General features: G+C 51.5%; 1 long non-coding RNA gene across 1 annotated transcript in view; it reads right to left on the bottom strand.

Moving 5' to 3' along the window:
• Positions 1–5621, bottom strand: part of LOC103662064 — a 7017-nt gene extending 1396 nt beyond the window's left edge. Inside the window, exons 1-2 of the long non-coding RNA XR_568343.2 lie at positions 309–5621; positions 76–160 (exon numbers count right to left, since the gene is read on the bottom strand). This is a non-coding gene — a long non-coding RNA (uncharacterized LOC103662064). The remainder of the gene's footprint in view (positions 1–75; positions 161–308) is intronic.
• Positions 5622–16487: the final 10866 nt, after the last annotated feature.

Here is a 16487-nt window from a genome sequence, read left to right on the forward strand (position 1 = left end):
CATTTATACTAAATACCATAACTCATAACACAATCAGATCATTAACATTAGTTAACATAAGGCAGGTTCTCTTACTTTATAAAACAGCTGTCTGCTCTTCTGGGCCTCTAACTTTCATAGCTGTGTGGTGTGCTTGAGCCTGTGTTCTCCATGAAAACACCTATTTGATATTCATTGTTCACACAAGGAAACATTTAATTAAAAAAAAAAATAGGAAAGACAGAAAACCCCATGAAAAAATTGCAAGGAATGGCAAGGTCATTATTACAAATCAGCAAATTACAAATGCTTTGAGAAAACACACCCACCTTTACAAAGGCAAAGGTAATCATTGGGGTGACTGTCCTTTCGTGAGCTGCTTGCTCCCAAGGCCCTAGAAATCCAGATCAGGGGGGAAAAAAAAGTGCTTTTAGATGAAACTTCTCCTGAAAGAGGTTCTTACAACCTGGGCATTTGGCTGCATTTCCACCTTGCATCACGCTGGGTACAGCAGGCCAAGAGGCAACGCAGCCAGTAGGGGCTGTTTCTGGATTCTGACCTCTCCCTAATCTGACTCCAACACCCATGCCCACTACACTTGGCCCCCTTACCTGTCTTTATTCCATTAGATATTTTAACTTTGGAGTTCCTGTTTCCACAAATAACCTTTTTCATAACTAAAATGCTTAAATACTTGCAGCTTTCCCCATGGTTTAATGCTTTCTAAATTTAAAGTTGGGGACCATCTTGGCATAAGGCTGCCATTGATAAATTTAATTGGCATCTCTCTACTGTTAAGTCTAAGGATGGTGGGATTGTAGGTCTAAGGAAACTATGGGATGAGATGCTGAGGCACAGCTTGAAAAAATATGGAAATGTGAGGTACTCTGGGGTACTCAGGGTTGGGGGGAGGTGACTGCAGCTAGAGGTTTCATTCCAGCCACCCCTGCTCCATCCTCATTCTCTGCAGCTGCATGATGACACACAGCCCCTCTCCCAACCAGACAGCTGGTCTGGGACATCCCCAGGCCTTGTATGGCTAGAATTTTTCTTGACTCAACTACTTACCTCGATTGTCCCATCAAATCCTGCTGGCCAAAGTAGAGTGGACTCTTGGTACCTGGTCTCCACTTACATCTTCTGACTTGGCTAGGTCTGTACTCTGGGGATTTTGAAGGGGAAAACTCCCATAGTTCATCCTGCTGAGCAGTGGTCAATAGAACTTATCTGGGACCCTCTGCTCCAGTGTTCCAGATCTTAGCACAGTGTTGGTGACCTTCTATTCCTCAGGTCTTATCTCTTCTGTCCCATGAGGCTGCTCTTCTATCTCAGACATACACATTGAATTGTATGTAACATATCTGAATAGAGGACAATCTACTTTTCTCAGTTTTATAAGGACTGTCAGAATATTAACCAAAATACAACAAACAAACCAAAACACCACCTATAAAGGCTAGTGAGACTCGTGTTAAAGAACCCATAGATGGGTACTGAAGACTTTAGTTATTGGATAGTAAAGGGAGCATAAAACCCCCATGAGAAGTCCAGACCACAGCTGTTGACACTGATAGTGGATGTGGGGACATCCATTCATACAAAAGACATTTTAAGCACCAACAAGGGAGCAGGCATTTGTGGGCTGCCAGGAATACAGTGGTGAACAAGATCATATTGTGACAGAGGGCTCCTGTCTTGGAGGTATTTGTGTGTTAGCAGTGCTTCCCAGGAGCAGTCAGAAAACCTGGGTGGAGGACAGACTACAGGAAGCCGGACGCATAGGTATGGGCTGGGCCTGCCCCTGTGAGAAAAATGAGAAGCCACAGGAGAGCTTCGAATAAAGAATAGCATCATCTGCTTTTTAAGAATTAAGTGAGCTTGATGCTAACTGGGAAGAGAATTTGGGCAGGTGCCCAGTAACAACCCCCCTCCCTTAGGAGGAGAACCCTAAGAAATCAAGTTCTGCCAATTCATGGCCCCCACTTCAATGGCTTTCAGCAAAACTTTGAATAGCAACCAAGTGCTTTCTCTATTACTGACTGTCGGCAATCAGTGAGAAATCTTCTTGCAAATTCAAGATCACTTGAATTCCTGCTTTCCTAGATCTCTTCATAATGTCTCCTGGTATTTGAACAATTCCTCTTCCTCCAGCCCATCCAGACTCTTGAAATTACCCATTCTTACCTCAAGACTGGAATTCTACCCCTAGGTGATCTGGGACAGGGCTGACCTGAGCACTTTGTCCATCTGGTTGATGCTGAATGTGGGAAGAGGAGTTATCTGAGGCTGGTATCCCTGCAAGGTGCTGAAGCCATTACTGAAAACAAGAAAAGGAAGAGTAGTGCATAAAAGTTGATACCTCTTAGCAAAGTGAGGAGAAGCCAGGACTGAGCAGGGGTTGCCCCCTTTAAACTGAAGTGGAGAGAACAAGATGTGGGAAGTCCTCTCATGTTGGGAAGTATGTGTTTGAAGGTAGCAAGAGGCCTGTGGGACTATGGGCTCAGATCACTTTGCTCAGGACAACAGACACTGTAATGTTGAAAAATAAAGCCAGACTTAGTTTGTGATAAGGATCAGGCTAGGGGTAGGGCAGGGACTGGCTATGGTCAACTGGTTTGGCTGTACTAGGTACAGCAACAGGCTGAAGAGTGGGCACAGGATGGCCAGGCCTGGGCAAGGAAGGGGCAGCTGAAGGGAGTCTTGCTGAGACAAAAAAAGGCCATCTAGAGGAATGGATGATTGACAGCAGGTAGAAAAACATGACCAAATGGGTCAAGCTGCTGAGGATGCTTAATATGGCTGCCTGTGACCTCAGGAGGTCAAATGCTAATAAAAAATACTAGCAACAGCAGCTGCTACCAGACCAGTAATAGTAACAACAGTACTGCTATTAGTGATGGTAAATAGGTATTGGTTGCTTATTATGCTCTTGGCAGCATGCTGTTTGCTTTATATGCATTAGCTCATTTAATAGTCAACCCATTTTTTTACCCCTAAGTTTATTAGTGTTTATAAAGAAACAAATTCAGAGAGGCTAAGGAATCTGCTCAAGGTACGTGAAGTGGTACAATACTAAGAAAAATATGAAAAGGTTGTATATTGTAGTCCAGAGCAACCATCAAAAAAAAAATCATGAGGAGAGGTATATCTAAAAAGCTGCTAAATTAAAATGGAAATCTGAAAATATTTTTAACCCCAAAAAAAGGCAAGAAAGGAAAAGAAAGTAAAATGGTAGACCTACAGTTCAACATACTAATAAGACAGATACTGTCCAGTGAATAATAAAAACAAGGCTCAACTACATGCTCTATGGAATCATTTTCTTACTATAAAAACAACGATGGAAAGTGAATGGGAAAAACATTACATGTAACCACTAAACGTAAGAAGCTTGGAGTAGCACTATTAATATCAGATAAAGTAGACTTCAAGACAGTATTGTAGAGATAAAGGGTAATGATAAAGGGGTCAGTTTAGGACGATAAACATGTATGTGCCCAATAATAGGGCTTCAAAATGTAGAAGGCAAAAATGGACATATTTAAAGGAAGAAAAGACAATCCACAAGCACAGCTTAAGTTTTAAACACCTTCTCTGGGCAACTGATAGAACTCGATAAAAACTCAATAAAGATACGAAGATATGAACAACACTATTAACCACCTTGATCTAACTGATTTTCATAGAACACTTTACCAACAGCTGCAGCATATACGTTCTTTTCAAGTGCACGTAGCACATTTACCAAAATAGACATATGTTGGGCCATACACGTCTTAATGCATTTAAAAGGATTGAAATCATACAGTGTGTTCTCTGACCGCAACAATTAAACAAAAATCAGTAGTAAGATAAATGTAGTGTAAGCACCTGACATTTGATACTTTTTTTTTTTTTATTGTAATGCATGTGCCTGACACGCTTTTCATGCTGAGGCATCCACTTGAAAGATGGCTATTTCAAATGAACACATTGCCAGCACAACACAACTGGGTAAAGAGCCAGGCTGCTGCCTGACCTCACCCCCCAAAAGTTTCCACTATTTTAGAAGTCTCTGGTTGACTTAGGTAACTATTTGGCTTCTTGTTTTTCCCTTCCTGCATTTTCGTTCCTGCCCTTGAATTCACTAATAAAGAGTAAACTCACAAAACTAGGCCCCCACCCTCAACCCCAATAAAAGCCATACCCCAGGCCCATGCTCACTCATGTCCTCTCCAACTTCACTGTGTGGCCCCAGACACGTCAGGTACCCTCCAGAACCTGTGAGTAATAAACCTTGGTCCCCCCTTCCCCCATGTACGTGTGCCAAACACCGGTTTCCTGATAGTTATTACAAAGGGAGTCTTGCAATTGGAAGAACCCCAAGGGGTGGTCCAGCCACAACACTGGTTCGGGAAAGGGCGATGTCTGGTGGGGGTGGGGTGTTTTCATGGGGCCCAGGGGAGCGGGCCCCCAGGCATTTCTAGCTGATAGCGGCACTATCAATAGGCCAAGACCAAAATAATTGGCATAGTCAGCAGGATTACTTGATTGCCCCTGCACTTAAATGAGAGGAAAGCCCTTTAGCTGCAACTGGTTTCCTGACTGACTAACCCCAGTGGGTAACACTCTGGGAAAGGCACACCAATAGCCAGAGGTCTGTCACACCGCTGTGTGCTTTTGCTTATTACCTCTCTCATTCGTTGCCCGCAGCATTCATCCCGAAATGTCACTGCTGCCGTAATAGTTCAAGGTCTCCCAGAGTAGTAGGGGTCAAGGCCGTATTGTCTAACAAGAAGATTGGACCAGTAGTTATAAAAGCCTTAACTATTTATGTAAGGGTCCTCCATGCCCCGAGGCCAAGGACAGTTAGGGCAGTAGGTTGGATCACAAGACTATTGTCACACTGAGGAGAGGCTCTGGGCTAAAAGGCACGAGGACAGGATATCTGCTCCCGCCTAGCACAAGAAAGGAGGACAGGAGACCTCCACCTCTGACCATCTGGGCAGTGGGTTGCGCCTGGACAGTGCATCCTGACACAAGTGAGTCAGATAGCCTTGCAACTGGAAACCAGTGGCACCACGAAAGGGAAATGCAGGATTGTGGTCTCTGTGTCACTGCTTCACTGCCTGCTATCATTCTGCATCCCCTGACCCAACGGGATATCATGGGTTCAATCCCTGGTGTGATGTTACTTAAAAAAAAAAAAAAAAAAAAAAAAAAAAAAAAAAAAAAAAAAAAAAAAAAAAGGACAAATATAAAGTCCCTGATGAGGGAGCAGAAGGCAAGCTGAGGACAGGCAAAAGCTGACATCCCACAACCCCCGCCCCCCCGCCGTGGGATATATGGGACATTCCTCAGGCACTCCCGGCTGCCATCAAGGAAAAACAAATAGCTAATTTATAGAGATCACAATCCTGCAAGACCGGAGTCTCTCTCAGTTTACACGTCTTAGCCATTTACAAGAACAAAGCATTTCTATCAACGGGCTAGCTTCCAGAAGGGAATGTAGATACAATTAAGTGTCCTTATAACCTGCAGCCCATTGACAGATACTTGAAGCAGAAAAGTGTAGTGTTCCTCCAGAAAGCTCCCAACTGTCTTACCGTTAATATCTTACTAGAAGGAAAAACAACCTTCACTTGACAATGGCAAGGCCTCTGGTATCCCGTGAGTCTTTAACATACAAAAATCCTTCTGACACCTCCCTTTTCCTTACCTCCCCCAACTCCCAAGTATACAATCAGCCACACCTCGCAAATCCAGGGCAGCTTTTTCTGCCCACGGGTCCTGTCCCCCTGCTTTAAAAAACCAGCTTTTTACACCAGAGACGTCTCAAGAATTCTTTCTTTGCCGTCGGCTCCGGACCTCACCGCACTGAACTTCACCGGTATTCCAAAACCCCATCATCCCAAACATTGCAACCAGCATGTCCTAAAAACCCTGAGGTGGTACATCGGTTCCTTGGCAAATGCAAAACCTCTGTGGAAGGTTCCTGGGGGTTGTGCAGTGCCATGGCGTACCTACCGCCAAGTCTGGCGTTAACACTGCCGAGGTCTTGGAGCTTGGAGGCCGACACCACGGAGGCGGACCCCAGTCCCGGGGTGGGGGTGGGGTCCTGTAAAGCAAAGTGGCTGCCTTTGAAGAGGGTGCACAGGAACATTGGAACATCTGCCATTTTTTCCAGTAACAACGCAAGATTAGGGTAACAAGAGAAAACCACAAAGTAGAAACAGATCAGAAACTATACTGTAACCGACACTCAAACCTCTAAGACTGTATGCGGCCAGAAAGAGAGAAGGGAAGTGATTGGCTATCACAGCTTTGGGGCTGGGGTCTGCATTATGACTCCGGCTGCTGGAATGCTTTCCCTGGCCGCTATCTCCAGAGACCATAGGATCCAGAGATCTGTAAGCTGGTCAAAGATCCGTCCAGGCTGTAGGCTTGTTTCCCCCAAGAGAAGATGCCACAGACCCAGAACCCCCTCGGCTTTCGCCTGATCTGGGCAGAACCAAGAAACGTCCCCCACAAGGCACCCCTGCGGAAGGAAAAGGTGCCGGGGTTCGGAGACCTGCAGTGACGGACGGGGAAGAGGGAGATGGGAAGGCCCCGGAGCCATGCACTCGTACCAGGGCCCTCGCTCTCCTCACTGGATGCGTCCTGCCTCCTGCTGTGCCCACCCTTGCATCGCTCCGTCAGCGATGACAGCTAAGGCTCACAGCGAAGGAAAGCATGAAGGAGGCCCATCTCCCGCTGCACAGAGCAGGCTCCATTGGCAGAAGGGCTCCACGCCCGATGCCACCGTGTGTGCTGGAGAGGGGTTTCCCCCAGGCCAACAAGCGATTCTCGGACACCAGCTAGGTGCCCTAAGATTCAGCTCAGTTCTGATACAATCCACTTAGAGATCCCATCAGACTCCACAGGTTAAAGGCTCAGTCCTAAGCCCCTTGTGGGTTTTTAGGAAGGCTTCATTACATTGGCAGGATTGATCAAATCGCTGACAGCTGGAGATTGAACTCAGTCCCCAGGCTCTCTCCTCTCCCCAAAGGTCAGGGGGTGGGACTCAAAGTTCCAATCCTCTAGTCCAGTCCCCTGCTTGGCTCCATCAGCCACCAGTCCCCATCCTTAGGAGTGTTCCAAGAGCCAGCTCATTAACATAACAAAAGACACCTTTATCCCTCTTATCACTTAGGAAATTCCAAGGATTTTAGTAGCTCTGTGCCAGAAATGGGGACAAAGACTAAATATACCTTTATCATAAATCACAACTTCACAGCCCATCCCCTCTTCTCAGACATGGATCCGTTATAGAAAAACAGTCTTGAAAGGCAGAAGTACAAGTTACTGGCATATTACTAGAATCCCATTCAGTCACTAATAACTATCCGGTCCATCACATCCCATGAAAATGTCTCCTATGGTGAGGCCACTCAGATTTGCAGGCTACCATTCAGTCCTGTCGGGTTCCCAAAGCAGGAGTGGCCTCAAGGGTACACGCACCCTTCTATGCATCTGGGATGGTCCAGCTAAGAGACCGTATCGCCTCTTGCTCAGAGCCTCTTCCAAGATGTTAATGTAATATTTGATTTCCCCCATCACATAGCCCATGTATTCAATCCTTTAGCCATAGCTACTATTTTTTCCTTCTCTCGATTTATCCCCCAATTTTTCCCCCTTTGGAGGGACATTAGGTATGGCCACTGTGCTGGTCTCAGTTGCAAACTCACTTTCCAAACAGCATGTTGTCCGTTCATCTTGAAACTGCCAATCGTCAACCAAGCAGCTCCTTGTTGTCCAGATGAGAGCTGTTCCTGCAGCCCCATCCACAGGACAGTTGGTTCTGGTGGCTCCTCACGGGGCTCCAAAGGCCGTCCTAGAGAAAAAGAGGCTCCCCGCTCGTGGACGCAGCGTGCTCCTGTGTGAACGATTTCCATGTGATTGTGGAACTCTTCTGGGCACGGCCTTCCTGATTGCAGTGTTTCTCTGACATCACCCAAGACATTAGGAGTATCTCAGGTGTCATGATTATTTTACATCCTGGAAACTGTCTTAATCAGTGCCCAAGAGCAGGCTAAGAATTGTCGCTCAAATGGTGGACACTGGCCAGCAGCATCCGCTATGTGGGAACTTTCTGGTCCAAAATCCCCCGGTCACTGCTGGGAGGCCGTTGGCGGTCACTCTACAAAAGCGCCTACGCGAGTTGTGTCTTTCCACAAAGACACGGCTTTATTCAATCCTGACGATTAGCATAACTGTAAAGCAGCTTCAGGATTCCAAACTCAATGACATTTTGCTACCATTTAACTTGGCTCCATACTTGCTGATGAGGGAACAGAAGGCAAGCTGAGGACAGACCAGAATCTACACCCCACAACTCCGCACTCCCGGCAGCCCTAAAGCTAAGGCAGGGAAAATGAAATAGTGAACTTATAGAGATCACAATCCTGCAAGACCGGAGTCTCCCTCCGTTGACAACTGTCTTAGCGGTCTACAAGAACAAAGCATTTCTATTAATAACCTAGCTTCCAGAAGGGAATGTAGATACAGTTAAACGTCCTTATAACCTGCAGCCCATTGACAGATACTTGAAGCTGGCAGAGTGTAATGTTCCTCCAGGAAGTTCCCAGCTATGTTCATGTTAATGCCTTGCTAGAGGGAAAAGCAACTTTCGCTGGACAATGGCAAGACCTCGGTCATCCTGTGAGTCCTCTTTAACATATGAAAATTCTTTTGAAACCTCCTTTTTCCTTACCTCCCCCAACCCCATAGTATATAATCAGCCACCCCTCACAACCCGGGGCAGCAGCTCTTTCTGCCCACGGGTCCTGTCCCCGTGCTTTAATAAGCCACCATTTTGCACCAAAGACGCCTCAAGAATTTTTTCTTGGCTGTGGGCTCCGGACTCCAGACTCCACCCCACTGAACCTCACCTAGATTCCAAACCCGCATCATGTGTCCAACAAGCAAAGTCCAAAAATACAAAGTCACACCCCCAAGATACAACAGGGGTAAGAAGTTAATGAAAGCGGCATGAAATCGGTCTGTGAGTGTGCGGCCGAGATGAGGCTTCCGTGCAGTGAGGGTCAGCTCTCCACATTTATGCTTATTACGTTCAACGGGGGAGCAGCTCGGTTATGTTCAGAGCCTTTGGTGGCAGCTGCCTTTCTCATGTGGTCAGACGGGAAATGGTCAGCGTCTGGAGAGCCTGACAGTTCACTGCAAAAGTCCTCCCTTTTAAAGGGCTGTGATCAGCCTTGGGCCTCTGCAGCTTTCCTGGTGCTAGTGATATCCTCTCTCTGTTCTTCCAGGTTCACATGGCCTCACAGGTTATCAGTCCTTAGTCCTGCCAGTCTGTGCTGGCTTTGGTGGTATCTGGCCATGGCTGCAATGCCCTTGGGCTGCTTGCGTCACTGCTTGACATGAGTGACTCCATCTTGCTCTCTACAGAGGGGCTCATGGGCTTTCACCCTAAGCCCCAGTCTGCAGGAGTACAGGTGGCAAACATGTGTCCCATGTGAGTGGGATCACAAGGGTTCAAAGGCAGCGAGAGAGCTCCCACCTTCCGTAATTCAAACACGGCCTGCTTTTGTGCAGGTCCCCACTCAAATACAGCTTTCTTTGGGGTCGTCTCAGAGACGGGAGTTAGCAAAATTCCCAGATACGGAGCATGCATTCTCCAAAATCCAAATACACTGACCAAACGCTAGCTTCTTGTTTGGTCCTAGGGATGGGCAGTGACAATTACTTTTAGTTGCTTGCATGACATCCCAAGTGGCTCCTGCCCAGGTTATTCCTGAGAGTGTCACTGCTTGAGGAGACCCTTGGGCCTTCCTGGACTTCCTAACCAGGACTAGTTGGTCCTGTACGTCACCCTCGCACTCGAGTCAGTCCCAGCCTGATCTTCACTGTCCGATCTCTCATAACGTCATTACCACAGCGCGTGACTGCGCCTGAGCCCTGCAGAAGTCAAATCCTTTCTGACCACATCACTACGGTAGCTGCTGAGTTCAGATAACCGGAGGCAGCACAGTAAACGTACGTCAAGATCCTTCTCGCACGAAGGCAGACTGCGGTGGGCTCCTTTCCAAGACGAAGAGAAGAAAGCGCTTGCAAGATCAGTCACTGAGAACCAGACTCCTCTCCTTTAGTCTGTTGTGTTTTCTTTTGTCCTTTTTTTTTTTTTTTTTTAAGATTTCATTTTTAAGTCATCTCTACACCCAACAGGGGGCTCGAACTCACAGCCCTGAGGTCAGGAGTCACTTGCTCCACTCCGTGGCCTGAGCCAGGCAGGCACCCCTAGCCTGTTGTGTCTGCGTGGCTGGAGTCGCTGAGGCTCTCCAGTCCTCAGTGGTTTACTCTTGGTCACCGTGAGCCGTCGCTGCTCCCACAGGGCACACAGGGCTACTGTGAGGAGACTGTCGCTACCACGACTCCGGTTTCTAGCATGTCATGAACCAAAGGGGTCAGCTCTTCTTGTCCACCCATATTCTACACCACGTTCAATTAGCCACCTCTGGGGGCTCAGGTAGTTCTCGTGCTTTCTGTAGGGCATCTCCGATTAACGCTGGCCTGACGGTGGGCTCACAGGCCTTCTGTCCTAACCATCAGCCAAGAGAAGGAGTCCGCACTTGGACATAGTATCTACCCCATACATTCAGGTCAACAAGATGCCACCACCTTACATCAAATCTGTTCGAAAAGAAAAGCCCAGTTTTCATCCAAACTTCCCCCTTAACCCCATCGAAGGCTGTATCTCCGTAGCCTCCTGCTCGAACCTGGGCCCCTGTCAAGACTTCAGCAGCACGGTTTGGAATCACAGCGCATGGGCTCCTGCGTCAAGGAGTCCCTGAAAGCCCTCTTCTCCCTACCCCACCCCGGCGAATCTGCTAAGGGCTCTCTCTGGAACTGCTGTTCATGTTTCTAACGGGGAAGGTACAAAGTGGCCCCTCAGTCCCAGCGTTTACTAAAATCTGCGCAACAGGCACATGCGGCGGCTGGCGACCCGGTCGTCCGCAAGCCAGTCCCACAGGCCTGCCCACACTCTGTCAGCTGCTCATCGGGGGGCCGCCTGGTTTTATAAGGGGGGAATGAGCAGTCCCCCTTCTCAGGTTAGACACACCTCGCAGCGGCTTTTATCCAGTCTGCGCCACGGGCTGTTCCCTCGGCACAACCGCTCGTGTGTCTGGATCGGGAGCAGCCGTGTCAGTTCGCCCAGTGACCCCACCTCCCCAGAGAGGTCGTCACACTCCTGCTGGAGGAGATCATCGAGAAGACAGGACTACCTACTGACCCACAAACTAGATCCGTTGGGTCAGAAGCTCCTGACCCCTCCCCTGACCTTGGAATGTATGTTCCCCACGGTCCCTGTACGAGGGGGCCCTGGACCCTGTTTTGAGGCCATCTGGACAGCACATGTGACGGACCCCGCTAAGGCCTCCCTGTGAACCTGGGAGATTCTCGGGGGGTGGGTGTGGAGATCTGCTCACCGTGCAGCTGCCCAAGGGAGCCTTCACGGACGTCCCCTTGCTTATGAAACCTGCTGCCCGCCAGGCTTCGGAGGTCCACCTCTTCTAGCAACCTCTCCTCGCCCTCCCTGTACGGAGGCCGGTTTCAGATTTCACCCAGAGAGCTCCTGAGGTTGCAAAGCAATAATCCATAGTTTAAGGGTTCAGTCCCGTAAGCCTGCACGTGCACCCCACCCCCATTTCAGACACCAGTCCCCAGGTCAGGTTTCTACCTGGCCTTCTGACCAACTGGCCGTAAATCAGAGCCCTCCCTTGTGTTCAATTAATTTGTAGAGCTGCTAACAGAATTCAAGAAATCCGTTTACTGACTAGGTTACCATCTTATTTTAAGTAGATGTAACGGGGAACAGCCAGACAGCAGAGATGCAGAGGGCGGGGTGCATGGGAAAAGAGCACAGAGATTCCATGCTCTCTGGGGGCCCCGTTCTTCTGAATCTTCAGCTGTTCGTTCGCCAACCCCGAAGCTCTCCCAACCTTGTTCTTCTGGGTGGAGGCTTCATTACACAGGCACGACTGATGACATCCTCTCCCGTCCCCAAAGGTCAGCGGGTGTGACTCTAAGTGCCAGTCCTCTAATCACATGGTTGGCTCCACTGGAAACCTGCCCCCATCCTTAAACACGTTTCAAAAGTCACCTTATTAACCTAGCAAAAAACACGTCCAGTGCTCTCACCACTGAGGACATTGGAAAGGTTTTAGGTGCTCTGGGCCAGCGCCAGGGACAGGGACAAAGACCACAAATGTATTGACTATAAATCACAGTATCACAACTGGGTTGATCATTCACAGGACCATAGTGACCCAAATGACCTCTTCTTCATTTCCAACCCTCAGCAGGCTCACTTGACCCAGTGTGGAGAGACATTTCTTTTGCCAGGTCCTCCCTCTAGTTACGGGGCAAGGCTACTGCACTTTACTGGGATTGCTCAAACTGGCCACAGGGCCCTGGACAGCACTGACATGGTTACTTAGACATAGAGGAGAGTCTCACCCCCAGACACCCAGATCCTTCAGACTCATTCCCCTCCGCTCCTTCTACCCCAGAAGGGTCTCCCCTCCAACAAATTTCCTTCAACAGAAAAGGTTGCCCGCTCCCTCCCCTGTAAACTCCTGGTCCATCTTTGCCCGTTAAGGTAAATAGAAAGGTAAGCCTTTCTTGGGAGTTATGAAAACTCGGGGCTCCTGGTTACTTGCTCTCTGGATAGCCATTCTCTAAAATCCCACCCTAAAACTAGCACTCTCCCAGCTACAGCCCCCCTCTGCTGTCCACCCTCCTGCCACACACTTGCCCCGTGACCCTGAGCCCGTCCTGGCTGCTCGCTCTGCCCCCGTCCCTAACCTCCAGGACTGGCAGTCAGCTAAGCACCTACCCTAAGACACTGGCGGCCCCCCCACCCCAGGGCCTGTCCCACTTCCCAGAGAATTGCCCCTATACCACCTGGTGGTCCACCGAGACAAGAAAAAAGCACAAGCCGTTTTGGCGCTATGAGGCACTGGGGTCCAAATCAGTGTCATTCTAGGAAATCCCTGTCAACTCTCTGAAGCAAAGTCCTTCTACCTACAAGGCATTGCCAGTAAAACAATCAAAGGTATACAGACCCACTCAGATGTAACTGTTAGGACACTGACCTCAGCTTCCTCTGGAGGGGGTCCCCCGGCCCGCTCTTTCCAGGTGTGGGGGCATTGACACCACCAGGGCACAGAGAACAATCCCAAGCTCTTAGCCTTCCTGGTGGGAAGGCCACGTGGATGCCGGCGACTCTCCGTCCCCCGGTGAGGACAGAAAGCACTCCTGAATATGGAATCACATGGGCAATGAAAGCCAAGGCCCTGTCATTAAAGCTGTGATTGACAGGAGTCATGAAGCCGACCATCTCCCATTGTCATGGCCCCATGTGGCTGGCACTCAAGCCAGTCACTAATGATCGAGCCTCACCATGGACTGAGGTTCCCCTAAGGCTCTGATTCCTAGTCTTACAGAACTGACTGAGCACATATGATGGGTGCAAGAAGCGTCCTTCGCAGTCACTGATGTAGTTAATATGTTCTGTTTGTTCCCCGACAGAGGAATTCCAGGCCCAGTCTGGAAGGGGCTGCTTTTGTGCAGTTCCCAAAGGGATGTAATTTTTAAATTTTTTTAGACAGAGAGCGAGTGGGGAGTGGGGAAGAACAGAGGGAGAGAGAGAATCTTAAGTAGGCTCCACACCCAGCGTGGAGCCCCACACGGGGCTCAATCTCATGACCCTGAGATCATGACCTGAGCCGAAATCAAGAGTCAGATGTTAAACTGACTGAGCCACCCAGGTGCCCCCACAATGGGAGATTCAAACGGCCCTACGATTATATGTAACCTCTGCCACCAGGATTTAAATACCTCACAGTAAAATGTATTGTTTGGGGCACTCCACTGATAACATTATGCTGAGAGGTCCCTCTGGGGGAGGGCGTCCCTGGGGGGGAGGTGGTCCCTGGGGGGGAGGTGGTCCCTGGGGGGGAGGGGGCCCGGGAGGGGGAGGGGGCCCGGGAGGGGGGGCGTCCCGGCAGATCCGCACAGCTGCACAGGCCACCTACACCACACGAGCTGAGCTCCAAGGCCCAGCCTCATCTGTCACGTCTCTGGGCCTCACCTGGTTCTCTAAGGACCGAGAAATTCCCCCAACCTCGGGCAGGAATCCCTCGCCCTTAAACCGGCCACTAGCCTCCCACGGGCACAGCACCGCTCAGCCTTCTGTTCTGAAGGACGCCCTCTCCACCCCTCACGACTCCTCGCCCTCCAGACGCAGCGCGCACGTCTGCCACCTTCCACCAGGGCCAGGCCCCACGGCGCCCTTGGCAGCTGCCCCGCACACAGCCCAGCACCCGTTAGGCCCCCAGCTCGGCGTTCCCACTCACGCCCTCGGCCGCACCGGACTAGGCCTCGCGGAGTCTCCGGAGCAAACACGAGTCCACCTGGCTTCCTACCGGTTTGGGCCTCCGCGCGCTCAGTGCCAGCCCAATACACGCCGGGGAGCGTCCGCTTCTGGCATCCCCCCGGGCTCTTCTGGAGACCAAGGCCCCGCCCGGCGCCCACCCAGGCCGACTGTGAACACGTTCCGACTGCCTGAGGTGACAGACGCCTCCTCGGTGGCAGGGGGCCCTCAGCACAGGGCTGAGCCCGGCGTCGGAGGCCTTGCCCTTGCCCCAGAGCCTGGAGAGAGTGACAGTGGCACCCTGCTTCTCCTGCTGCTCCCTGGGGACCGACCGTCTGCGGTGGTCGGAGTCTCGGTCAGCGCCGGTGGCACCACCGTCACCCGGCAGCAGCTCGCTGGGGGCCGCGGCACCCGGCTCGGCGCCGTGTTGGTCCGGGAGCGGCTCCGGCCTCGCCCCGGCGGAACCTGCCGCTGTCGGCCTCACCTCGAGACGGCAAGACGGGGCGTCCGCAGCTCCACACTTCCACACGCGCCTGGGCTTTGCTCTCGACCTGGCGGTTTGCTCTGACCCCCGGCCAAGGGGCGGCTTTCCCGCAGAGGGCAAGCCCATCGGGTCACCCACATGGGCAGAGGCCCCGGTGCCCATCACCGTTCGTGACACACACGCACCACTCCTCCTAAGGCCACGCTCGGCAATACCTCGGACCCCCCTCTCTGGCCAGCACCCACCCTTCCCGGCTGCTCGCGAAAGGGCCGCACAAGCTCAGGTGGCAGGGGATTTGTGCCCGAAGAACCCGGGCTCAGGCGAGGGACTCCCCCTCCCCACAGCGGCAGCCAAGCTTGGCACAGACTAGGGCATTCTCTGCTCCCCAACCAGACCCTGGACACTATCGGGCTGAGGACACAGCCCCGGGAGACCCACCACACTCCCGCTGGCAGACTGACTTCCGTGGCCCCTGCCGCCCTCTGTTGGGGCCTCCGGATAGGCCAGCGCAACCCCGATGCCCCCCGGGACTCCTCTCAGGGAACCCTGCCCAGAGCCCCTCCTCAAAGCAGGCCATCTCCTTCCTTGTCAGCCCTGTGCCCTTGGACCACCTGACAGGACAGACTCTGACAGGCTGTCCACGCTGCCTGTCTGGAGACTGAGCAGTGGACTCTCCCAGCACAGTGCTCCTTGCAACTCCTACGCGGGCTCCTTCTGGAGACCCTCTTCAGGCTCCTTTGAGGCAAGTGATCCCTGAGGCAGATCCAAGTCTTGCCCAGACTGTCCTCTTGCTTCTTGCCCCCGGGCCTTCACACCCCATGTACCCCACACACCAAATGTTATAGCCCCCCACCCCGAGTTCCACTTTTCGTCATCTCTGGCGATCCTCAAGCTTCCACCCCTGGACAGTGTCCTTTTTTACTTTGTTCTGATTCCACCCCTCCCTTCTGGAGGATTTTCCCAGCAGTTCACCGTCCACTTCATACTGGTGAGCTCATTGAGGCCGGCAGCCCAGGGTGAGGCCCCCGTCCCTGAATCTCCCCCACCCCCAGTGCTCCAGGGTCAAGCGCCCATGGAGTTCGTGGGAGATCACTTCCTGGGGAGTCCTGACGAGTGAGCCACCTCCCTGCCAGCCGCTCTCCCCACATATGGTGACCATGAGGGCTGGCTCATGAAGCTAAACTCCCTGCTAGTTCCCAGGCAGCAGGAACCCTCTCCCGGGGACCCACCAGAGACATGGTTTGGGTATCCACGAGAGGGAGAGAGAGGCTCTGCCTGGGAGCCACGAGCCACACTCAGGAGTGAGGGCACGGCGTGAAAGCTGCAAGGCATGGCCATCCCCGCTAGAGGAGCTAACGCAGCAGTCAGTCCTCGAACAGGGGCCCGGGAACTGACAGGGCTCACTGAATGCTGCCGCGCTGTGCTCTGGCTGATCTTGGGCTGTGTGTGGCCTGGGGGCAGGGTGACCGGCAGACCCCCGGGCTTCACCATCACGCAGACACAGTGCTGGAGCGGTACCGCTCCGGCTCGAGATTGCACCACAGAATGGAAAAGCCGGGAACGTCTGTGTCCCCCCCCCCCCCCCCCCCCCCCCCCCCCCCCCCCCCCCCC

The sequence above is a fragment of the Ursus maritimus genome, unplaced genomic scaffold (genome assembly GCF_017311325.1).
Source record: "Ursus maritimus isolate PB19 unplaced genomic scaffold, ASM1731132v1 scaffold_19, whole genome shotgun sequence".
NCBI classification, from domain to species: Eukaryota; Metazoa; Chordata; class Mammalia; order Carnivora; family Ursidae; genus Ursus; species Ursus maritimus.